Source organism: Cylas formicarius, unplaced genomic scaffold, assembly GCF_029955315.1.
Source record: "Cylas formicarius isolate icCylForm1 unplaced genomic scaffold, icCylForm1.1 PGA_scaffold_6__28_contigs__length_40554024, whole genome shotgun sequence".
NCBI classification, from domain to species: domain Eukaryota; kingdom Metazoa; phylum Arthropoda; class Insecta; order Coleoptera; family Brentidae; genus Cylas; species Cylas formicarius.
The window spans coordinates 11,573,741-11,586,330 of record NW_026844347.1 but is presented as its reverse complement, the minus strand read 5'-3'; the positions used below and the strand labels follow the sequence as shown (position 1 = coordinate 11,586,330).

The 12,590-nt window shown below is 30.2% G+C and overlaps 1 protein-coding gene across 3 annotated transcripts in view; it reads left to right on the top strand.

The window, feature by feature from the left end:
• The window catches only part of LOC132703395 (nitric oxide synthase), a 162,766-nt gene that overhangs the window by 70,298 nt on the left and 79,878 nt on the right, over positions 1 to 12,590 (top strand). The gene's annotated exons all lie outside the window — the stretch shown is intronic.

The following is a 12,590-nucleotide window of genomic DNA, read 5'->3' as shown; positions in this document are numbered from 1 at the left end:
ATGAAATTATCGGTATATCTAATCTTTGCATCTAGTTTTGTATTATCTTACCGTAAATCATAGAAAATTTCTAAATTCTGAGAACCTCACCGCAATTCCCTTTTCCTTAAATAATTGTATAAAAATTTTATTTTTCTATATACATACACCTGGAACTCGAATAAAGTGAACAATATTTAATAAAAAATTATCGGTATATCTAATCACTCTATTTTTGTAATAAGTTCTATAATATGCAAATCACAAAAATTGGCTAGAATGATTAGGCAGTGTTGAGTCTAATTACTCACCAAGATGAATATAAACAACAATGTTTTATGTACTTTCGTATTCTTACAAAGACATTTGCAATAAATAGATCAAATATATTCCAAGCTCTCTGGATATGAGTTCAGGTTACTGAAGGATGAAATAAATTGACTGAGCATTCGTAGACTCACCTAGTTTAATAACAAACATTACTTTTCTTTCTAGGATTTATTAGCTTAAAAAAAATCTACTTATTTTTTTTTTAAATTACATTGTCTAAAAGATCGGGCAATTTCATTTCAATAGACCTAGATTTTCTCCGAGTACTTACCGTTTAATTATTTTTTAATAACTAGTTTTCATACTAAATATTTATTATTATTAGAGATTAAACTAACAAAATTGTTATAATTTTCATGCTGAACACATTTTAGAACACTCCATATTTTGAATGTTAGTAAACATTCCATAGAATACAAAAGTTGATACACGATATTATGTGGAAGAAAAATAATAAATCTATTAAAATATCCTTAAATTTGCACCAAAATGCATTGAACAAAATGGCGACGTCTTTGAAACTCTAATCCAGTTTGTATTTTAAGACGAAATTTTGTTTAAAACGATCCTAGCCTTGCTAAAGAGGAACAGTTATAGGAACTTTTATGGTTTATGGAAAATTTACAAATATTAGTAAAAGTATTTCATTTTGTATGCAAAAGGCTGGGCAAAATAATTCAGATTACCAAAGAGTCGTTGCATTTATTTATTTTAAGCTATCAGATAAACATATTAAAAACGTGTCTAAGTGTAGTGTTAATGAATTTTAAATGTCGCTTTATCAGTCTTAACAACATACGGGTTTTATACTAATAAAAGAATAAAATTTTAACGGAAACCAAGAAAATATCCATATATAAATTCAGTAAAATCTAGCAGTATCTGTGCCTCCCACAAACAAACAAAAACTGTTGATTGAAATCAGTCTTTGGTCAATAGCTTAAGGAGCTTACAAAATTTCATTAAATGCGGCCATGTATTTAGATTTAGATTTATAGTCCCCGAAGAAAATTTTGTTTACTCGTTGGGCTCTATTGATACGCCGAGTTTAATTCACTAAATCTGAAACACCCCATATAATTTTGCTAAAACATGACCCTATTTTTGGTTTTTGATTACATAACAATAAAAAATTACAATTTTTATTAAAATTACAATTTTTATTAAAATTATAGTATGTTATCTATTTAAACTGACGGGCTAGTAAATGTGGTAATAGGCACTTTATATGCTACCAATATTCCTACATTTTAATATAAATAAATCTGAAATTATAGTGGATTTAAAATTGTTTCCTAAAATGTCGTTTATCAAACTTGCATGCTGATTGCATGCAATTTCACTGTTTCTAATTTTACATGTAACTTTATCTCAAAAACCAGTCGGAATCATTCAAAGGTCCACAAAGAGTAACTTTTCCCTAGTTTAGTCGACCTCATAGTACTAATAAAAGGCTTAAAAGCACAACTTCATCTCAGTAAACGTTTGAATCCGTATCTGGTAGTCACTAGCCTGTTAATCAAAAATTCCGAATTATTTTGGACTGAATCGCAATGAAACGCGACTGGATCAATCCGCAATTGTCCTTGTTGGCAATGAAAACATAATTCGCCATGGAGCGGCAAGCTCGGCATCATGATTAAAATATAATTATAGAAAAATTATTTCTTTTGTTCTTGGATTTACGGTTATACATTCTATTAAGTCTAAAAATTCCGGATTGTTTGGTTTGTTATCATGTTTGTCTGCCAATTGATATCGCTCGTATTATTTTTGGGACGCTATTTTTATATATTAGGGCAGTATAACTAGAACATTTGTTTGAGGACAAGCACTGTTTTTTTGACATTAAATTGCCTTAAAATCATTGCCCGTTTTGATAAAGAATGGGAACTTTCAGTGATATGATTTTTAGTACAGAAATATCAATTTACTTTTTTGTTAAGATCTATGCTTTTATTTTTCTTTTATTGGCATTTATACTCAACATTAATTAAAATATTTTCAGTTGATTAAGAAATAAAAATATGTTTGGGACAATAACGCACCTAAAGGATGACCGTTTTTTAACGCGACTTAAAAAATATACAGAAATATCCCAGACATATTTTCCACTGTTATTAACTTGCGAGATAATCGAAATCGATGAAAGGTGAACCTCCCCGAATTTATTTACTGTTTATGGGGCAGAAAATAAGTTCGACTTGCACCTCTCTGCCAAATCATTATATCCGGATATACGCTCCAACGAAACTTTGAATATCCTACCACCACGTGCCAAATTACCTTGAACTAAACTTAATAATCCGCTTTATGTGCGTGCTGTTCAAAGTTATTGTGACATTTATTAAGCGTTTTTTCGTGAAACTTAAGTCAGTTGGTGCGTATCAGATTATATTAAATAACTTTTGAGTAGTCAAACTTTTATCCGGCATATTTTTTACTTTTACACTTCGAATTTCGAGATAAGAAAGGCGAAATATCCGAATAGGACTTTATTTCTCGAAAAGCAGTAAGTAAAATAACGGTAAGGAGTTTTTAGCCTATCTTAAGTGCTTTGGTAGTTCGTTCCCTACTATCCGGTCAACAAGTAGAGTTACTAGTACTGTACTTGCTCATTGACTGATTAGTAGATCAATGGAAGTTTCTGTCCGTTCTTTCAAAACTACACATCCTACATATTGTCAACAACATCCGTGATAGAGAGTTCATAGGTGACAATATCCTGCCACTGCGAATAAGGGATCAGTTTTGGTTCCATTGCGTTGATGATCCCAATATTAAATACCATTCAATCCTGGCAGTAAATTGTTTGCTATTCGAATAGACAGCTCGGGCAATTTGTCACCATTATCATTGCCCTCAATATCAGTAAAACGACCGGAACAATATTTTCTATACGTGCTCAGTTGTTTCGTGTAATGGTTTACGAAAACACAGCCCATCGAGAAAAAAACCGTTCTCTGGACCTCAAGCCCTTTTTGGGTGTAGAGAATCGAGTTCTTGGAGGACCTTTGTCGATGCAGTTGGTGTGGTTTCCATAAAACGACTACCTGGAGAGATAATTTATTAGCTGGAAACCCAGAGAATGTGCTACAATATGCACTGTTCCTCAGCACAGTTTTACCCGTATATTAAAAATTATTATTGCTTGGGCGATCCTGCTACATATCTCTAAGTCTGGGTCTAGATCTTCAGTTATCCAAGATATCTAAAATTGGTAAGGTACTAAGTTGTAAGTCTCATAAATACTCTCCTTTTCACTTTTGCGAATTATGTAAAATCTAAAAATTGGTAATATGGAATTTGCTTGAAAAAGAAGTAAAATCAACCCAAAAATAATTTTGTTACCTCTGTATTACCCTTTGTTTTTGATAACCTAAATTATACGTTAGGCACTTTATCGGTAACTTTGTGTTAATTGAGTTCACACAACCTAAGATAGTGGACTTTGTAATTTTTATGGATTAAGTTTTTTATATATTTTTTTGTTTTTCAAATGAAAATTAATTATTTCCCTAAACCGATTTTATTTGCAAATGAAAATTCAGTTCAAGAGACTAAACAAAAGATAAAAAGAATTGAGTGCCAAATTTGCAATTTTGCATACTGCAAAGTTCATTTATGACAGAAAATGGTACATATCTCAAAACAACCATGTTTAAGTGCAGGACATACGTAAATAAGAAATTTAAAAAAGTAAAAATGTACAGGTTATTTTGATTTAAAATGTGCAACCTATCATAACCTATCTAAAAGAACATGTCATGTTTATAAGGCAGGTGCTACCTGCAGTTCTGTAGAGTAGAGTTTGCTCTTGGTAGGCTTGCTTAACATATTAAAATTATAAAAAGTAAACTTTATTAAAATATTAAAGGGTAAATTTAGTTTTGAAAATATTTCTGTAATGTCCTTTTTTTTAATCATTACGGTGGCTAATTTTATTTCGTATTACGATTTTAATATTTCCCTACATTCCGGTACATTCGGTCACGAATCCGCTTTGTTTGTTCCCTTGTTCAATGAACCGATCCTAAATAGGCGGTTAAAGCTGCAGTATGACTAATAATTGGAGTTGCTTTATTAGATGTTAGCTTTGTAACAGGCCAATTGTGATTTAGTTAGGTAACATTTCATTTAATAAATTAAATTATTCGTTGTGTTTCTCGTTTGGGAGGATACCTTCTTTACCATATATTATGTTTAACTTAATTTCTAGTAAATTTTATCAGTATGTCTATATTATTTTGACGTGCCTATTAGTAACAGCTACAGCTACTAGCTACAGGGTGTTGTTTGAAATATTGGGCATTGTGATATTTGCCAAAATAGAAAAACGAATCCTGTGAGAACTTCTGTTCGATTTTTTAGTACATATTTATTTTAGTTTTTCAGTTAAATCATTGCTCTTTTTACAAGGTACTCGTTATACAGTATGAGTCAATTTTAGTTGACACACAAAAGTGCAGTTTCCAATCAATAGCGTTTTGTGCATGAACTTTACCCAAGCAAAAAAACAAATCTAGACAATTATTAATGCAATATATCTAATGAAATTTTAAATTAAAATACAAAATTTTCATAAATAATAAAAGTAATGATATCACATTGAGCAATATTTTACTTAATATGAAGTAATGTTAATTGCCATTTTTAATTTAAGCGTTGTTATTGAAAAAGAAAACAAAATTACAAGAATAACGTTTTTAATTAGTTTATAAAAAGATAAATAAACACTTACAACTAACCAATAACTAAAACCATAATGCAGCAGATTATAGAACTTAACCAACCACTAACAAATACGAATAGACCAACTTTCAACATTTAAGTAAATTATCGGCTAAGATAGATTTCAAGTCAAAGAGAGGCTTAAATGATAATTGGCAACGTATAAATATCGAGTCATATCATATTATTAATTTTCGTTCCAAAATTTATTATAAAAATGCCCATGAATTCAAGAATAATTTAGTAGCTATTAGTTTAAGGTAAAAAAAAATAAATAAATGATAAGATATAGCGTTATAGTTAGACTAAAGCCGAAAACAGAAAATTAGGATAACAGACAGACAATACAGTTTTAAAACGCTCATATCGAACACTCGAAACATTTGATACAATTGGATCAAAATAGTACGAAACTTTCAATTTGTTCTATTTTCGTCATAACATATATGCTTTATAAACAAACTAGGTAACTCATCCGACTTTTATTGCAAAACCTTTAAAAAGTATTCAACCTACTCAGAAACCCAATAAAGTGAAACGTGTTAGCTAAAATGCAGTTTTCTGACGGCAATTCCTAAATACATACACGTATTGAGTTTTATTGAAAGTTTTGCCGAATTTTGCAGTTTATTTTGTTTGCTATTACTTTTTATTAAATCCGATCGTAAAAATATGTATTCCAGATGGTAATATTGTTGGTTCCTTCGAATTGAAAGCTTCTTCCAAATAAATTCTGTCTTGATATTGCCATCTCTGATTATTAGGGTAGCTTTACGTACATGTTACTAATTTCAGTTTCTTATTTTATACTGCAGACAAATGTTCTTAAATGAGAATTAAAGTAATTTCCAATAATGACATAAAATTGCCATTAATGTGGCAAATATTTTTTCAAATGCTTATAATTAATTTTTAGAATTATTTATTTTTATATTCCCAATTCTCGTATGCTCACATATACAGGGCATCTCAATAATAATGGGCCATAGAATACCAGCATATTCTTTGTATCAGAACATTTCCATTTGTCACATAAACCTATGTCAAACCTTACGGTCATACAGGGTGGTAAAAGTAATTTTATTTTTTCGTTTTTTATTAATTTCGTTCACGATTTTGAAAATATAGGCACAAAAATATGCGTGAGCGACTTTTCGGGGGCGGTGTTATCAGTTTTGAAAGAACTTGTAGATGACGTTGTACACAATTTTCAGAAAAAATACTTTTTTTTGTATGTTCTCAAATTTAATTTTTGTTAAGGCAGGGTCTTGGTATTTTCTAAGTAAAGAAGGTATTATATTACAAGAAACATTTTGCAATGCTTTTAATGAAGGAGATTGTCGTATTTTAAAAAATTAGTTCTTGATTCGGATCTCATTACCAGCGTCCTGAATTTTATGCCAAAGTTTTTCACGATTGGATTATTTATGAGGTCTTTGTAAACCACTAAATCAAGAATCTTCAACCAATCCATTTATGGGAAAGGTTTAAATTAAGATAATTTTTTACAATTAGCGCAAAATGAGGTGGTGCTCCGTTAAATCTATGAAGTGAATTTATGGAAATTAAAAATAACTCTACTAACAAAAATAGCCTCGACAGTAAATAACATTTTGTTAACAAAATTAAGACCGTCATTTTGCTGATTTTGAAGAAAGGTAGAAAAATGCATACTTGCTTGCAGATCAGGAGGCAGCAACTGCTGAACTAGAGTGAAATAATAGATGACGTTTTATTGTTCTATATATTGACGCAGAACTTATTCTAATAGAAGCCCTTAACCGACAAATAATTGTTTGCGAATCATCAACTAAGCGGACTAGGATATCTTCTTTCGCAACTAGTGCGATATTTCTTGGAGGTCCTCCATTGCGCTCTCATATCTCTCATTTCTCTACTTGAAAATCTATTACGCTTGGGTATTTTTAACAGAAATTACAAAATGAAAAATAACTGCAAATAATGCCTTTCAAATATGACATTACTGCCAAAAAAAAAGTACTATTCCTTTCATGACCAAAGCCTACTTTAATTTTATAAAACACTAGCTGAGAACCAAAACCTCCTTTAATTTTATAAGATACAAAGCTTTGTAAAAAGCAAATATGGATATCTAGTAGTATACTTCCTTTTAAAATAGAAATATCTGGAAATAAAAGTATTTTGCATTGGAAAAAAACTTATTGCTATCCTTAAAATAGAATATACAAATTATACAATAATACCTTTTGCACTGATAACATGAAACAGAACTGAAAATTACCCTGTCTTGTGGGAAATTAAATTTGGGTATATGCAAAAAGTATTAGGACAAAAAAGTTTGTGCGTGTGGTTATCGCAAAACTAATTTCCTGTGCTTTTAAAATTGGGAACGTATGTAATAAAATTATTTTTATTACCCTGTATCTCCTTAAGTATTGACATTAGGACATAGCTTTAATCGACAAATCAAAATATTTCGGTACAAAGAATTTGATGATATTCCGTTGCGTATACGTTTTAAAACGCCTTTTATCAGTTCAAATCCTGCAAATTTAATGTCAATCAAACCATAACATTGACCAAACCCATTTCCTACTGACTGAAAGTCATTAGTTCAGTGCCATTGATATTATAACTACACTAATTGTGTATCGATGGTAAGTCGATGAAAATCTACACTACGATCAATTTGTTACCATGATGCCATTATCCAAAAATATTAATTTTAAACCTAGCTCTCCAAATATTTCAGAATAAAGAGAACATCTTTATAAATTTATCTTTAAAAAAGTGTTTTGTTTTCCAAAAAAATACAAAACTATCTTTTATTCATTCAATTTTTCTTTTTACAAACACCTGGTATAAACAATGCATCATGCATTGGCCGGAAAGTACAAAGGTGAACTTCCAGAGTTATCCAGCAGGAATGCGAGCCCAGATTCAAGTTGCAATTTTCGATTTTAGCCCGCGGTTAACCTTAGTTATTTCGTCCTCTTTATCCCGGTGCCCACGTCTTTGTCTATGGTTGCAGTATTGCGATGTTTATGTATCCACGTTGCATGTTATTTATAGTAAGGATATCATCAAACTTAACAGGAAATTTATTTCAATTACAATGATCAAACTAACTTGTATATTTTTAGAATTACTTATGCTTTAGTAAATAAATTGAACCTGGAAATAATAGGACAAAGTTAAGATGTCTTAGCCCTTTGCTTCCAAACATTGAACTAAGGTGGCTCTTACTTGATGAAAATCCATTTAACAAAATAAATAAGAACTAAAAGTTCAGATTTTCAAGAAATTATATATATTCACATGACAATTGTTTCGACATCACAGTGTCTTTATCAAATGTAATATTTACAAACTACATATACCGAAAAATGACAATAAAACCTAAATTAATGTTGTGAGAATTTAAGTTTAATAATGGAGGGGTATTTAAATCTAATTTATCGTTAAGCAATACATTTGAATGTCTCATTTTGTTAATCTTCATGGCTTCCAATAAATTTAATTTTCTACTTTTTGGGGCTCTATGTAAAATATCAAAATTGTCATCAAAAATGTGTTTTCCTTTATTTCGACCTCTATACACCTAATTTTTGAGATTTTGGACACTTCGTTTTATTCTTTTTTAAAAATGTTCCTATTGTGTTGTTAGTTCTGAAACCTATTTTTAAACCACATTTTGACAAATGTTTTGAAACTTTTTCACTGGGTTCTCCTGTGTATGTAATTGTTTTAAATTGTTCGTGTTCTGTATTAGGTGTCCGATAAATGCAGTTTACTATTGTCTGGATTTGTTTTTTATTTATAATTTTATCAATAATGTAGCCGTTGTTCAGTGCAATTTGTTTAATGATATTAAGTTCTTTGTTATAATTTTCTGAAAGGAGTGAAATGCAGCTATTTTGTGTGTATAAGGGTGATTTGGGCTGTTATTTGGTCTAAAGATATTTTTAAGCAATCTAATAAATCTTGTTTGACTAATGGGTTAACCTGTTTCCCAGTGAGGGTGAAATCTACTAAATCTATCACATCCATAGGTGGAATACTGGGAAATAAGTTTTGTACATAAAAAGACAATAGTGTTGCGTTTGAAGGGATTTTAATAGTTTTAATTTTTTTGATTAATTAATTTGATTTATTGCAAATTTTGGTTTAAAATCTGTGTGGAACTTTAAAATATTTACCAATTTTGTTGATAGTTTAACTGCTGGAGCCGATACATAAGACACGACTGGTATAATATATCTTGTTTATATAATTTAACTAAAGAATATAATTTTGGTGGTTATTGATTCATAATTGTTAATAAATACTTGTCTATGTCTTGACTTGACTTGTCTTTGATATAACTCGGTAGGATTGTGTTTGATACATTGGAAAAGTTCTGGTTTAAAAAAATTGTAGGTTTTTGAAATATAATCTGGGAGATCTATAGCTATGACTGTCTTCCCTTTATCTGCACGTATAAATATTATGTTATTTTTAGAAGCTTGGTTTTTTATAGATTTTATTTGTGACATTTGAGAAATTTCTTGGTGTTTGTTGTTATCTATTATTTGAGAGTTTATTATATTTGCTAATAAATGTTTGTTTAAATTAGAATCGTTAATGTCTTTAATTGCTAATTCACAGTCCATCCTTAAACAGTATAATTCTCTATTAATGTTTGAGTGCTTTAAGTTAAAGTTGAAACCTTTCTCCAGAAAATCATTTTCTTTTTAGAAAATGTTGTGTCTCTTAAGTTTATGAACTTGTTGTAACAGTCACAAAAAGTAGAAAATTAAATTTATTGCTTAACGATCAAAAAGATTTAAATAATAATTAATGTTTTGAGAATTTAAGGTTAATAATGGAGAGGGTTATTAACCTCAAATTCTCACAACATTAATTAAGGTTGCTTTGCTTCCAAATAATTGGAATTATGATTTTGTAAATTTTTCGTTATTGATGGTAAAGCACTGAAGCTATCTTAAGGATCTTAAGGGTGTGATCTTAAGGATGTGATGTAAAATATGATACTATTATACAATAAATGCGATCCCTCAAATCTTAACAATTATCGTTCAATTTCCAAGAGTAAGGCAGGAGGATACAATCTTGCCAAAATTATTTACTCTTTCCTTGGAGGACATCGTTAAATCAACAGATTGGAAAACCAATGATTCTCAATAAACGGAAAATACCTTAATCACCCCAGGTTTGCAGATGTCGTATTCATAATAACTTCAACACATGAAGACCTCAAAAAATGCTGTCACACCAACATGAATCAACATCTTTAAATGAATTTCACTAAAACTGAAGTAATAATTAACACAAACGATATGCCTGTCATAGATGAAGAGGTAACAACTATCGAATATGTTGAAGAATACGTTACCTGGGTCAAGGCTTCCGAATAACCAAGGAAAACCAGACCGTATAAATAGACGGATAGGAATGAGCTTGGTCACATTAAAAAAAAACTCTCTTACTCTCAGTTTACAACTAAGAACGAAAGTATTCCACTCCTGCGTCATTCCAGTCCTGCAACAAAATTATAGGAATTGAAAACAGAAATTCACCATAGAGAAAACTGGAGACAAGATGAGAGAGACAGAAGAGAGGGGTTCAGAGATAGTCTGAGTAGAAAAAGAGCTAAATAATGATGATGATTTCCCATTTATTTTCCACGTCATTGCTTCATTTGTTTTTTAAATAAAATTGGGCAGAATTATAGTCTGTCTGATAATGTTGTACTTATTACCCAAGATTTACGTAATAACATTAATATAATATAAAGTATTCGATGACTCGAGATTAAGCTGTCTTTCCGGAATAAAAATCATCAATGAATTAGTAAACTATTCTCTACTGAGGGTTCCAGTTGTTAGGTTCTATCCCCGTTATTTCGCAAGATTAAAGAGTTGTCAATATAGGGTACCAAAGTTGCTTAGTACCTAAGATATTTCTGGATAAAAATGTAATATTAGTCTACATTTTTGAAGTTCTGTGGAAATCCATGTAACAAAACAAAACAATTTGTGTCGGTATGCGTTTGAGTTGTTTTTGTGTGTTTGATGGTGCCCATGTGGGCGAAACTCGTGTAACATTGTATTATTTTAGAGACATCTACTTCGAAGATTAATTGAATCCTTATAGTTTTATACCCTGTACCAATTTAAAAAAAAAAGTAGATCTCACCTAGCAACTTTTGTGCTAAGCTTAATAGGAAAAGAGAGTCTGTTGTATCAGATATAGTCGGTCACTTTGATATTTATTTATTTGAAGCGACTTTTTTTATATAAAACTACACTGAAATTGTCTTGTTAGTAGACATTCAAGCTTGTCATATTAAATTTTGGGATTGGTGACGTTACAGAAGTGAAATAAAAGTTATTCAGAAGCGAGACCAAATACTCAAAAGTGAGTCATTTGAAACATGCTCCACTGTTTATAACTACAAGAAACGTACTGGAAATGTACTGGGAAATTTTTATATACCACTTTTATAGGCGAATTTTTTTCTATGCCATCTGCAAGGTCACTTTCAGTTTCGGAAAAACTTTGACATTAGATCTGAAAATTAGCTAAAGCTCGTTAACATCTTGGCAAACCAAAGGCAGATTATTCGGTTTAGCTTCAAATACACGAGTCGACTGTCAATAAGAATCTAAATTGGCTAAAATTTTAATGAAATATTTGCTGTATCTAATTTCCACTTTTACGGTAAAACAATCTTCGAGCTTTCAGAGAGTCGCTCGATATATAATTAAAAGACATACGAACTGCCATTAAACGCAAAAGGTCTGCCGCAAGTAGAAATGGGGACGTAAAAACTGATGTCGGTGTAAAGTACTCCTCATATACGTTAGTTGCAAGTCTGCAACTATAAAATACATAGCAGGGAAGATAATGCTCTTTCTCCATTAAGGATACGATAACGAGATCGTCTACTGGAAATACAAAAATGTAAATAAAAATATAAAGGTAGTATTGGCGGAGTGGAGTCCTTATACCACCTACTTGGCGTCAGATTATTGGTAACAATGTACTCGACCTTTGAACTCGCAGTTGTCAGAGTATTATTTTTATAGGTGCTTATATTGCATGCGCCCTTTATTAAAAGCCAGTTGTACGACATATTTTGAAGTTTATATAGGATTATTTACCGTATACCAAATATTTTGGAAAAATTAGTAACTTTTCAAAGGTTTAACAATTAATTGCCTGTTTAAACAGAAATTATACTATTTTTAATTTGTCAAGAAGTTAAAAATATAATATTCTAATTAGATTAATCAAGTCAGAACGAGTCAAGTTTTGTAAAAATATAATACCCAGCTGGCAGATTTTGTTGCAAATTTTATATTTATTTCGTTATTTTCATAGTTTCATAATTAAAATTTGTATAGAAATGGACAATTACTTTTAAATATTGATAAAGAATAGTTTACTTTAGTTCTGTGTAAAAATTTTCGAATTTTTTTTTTTTTTTTTTGAAATGCCGTATTTTAAATATCAGATACAAAAAACTGCTTCTTAAATAAATACATATCAATACTTTTTGAGAC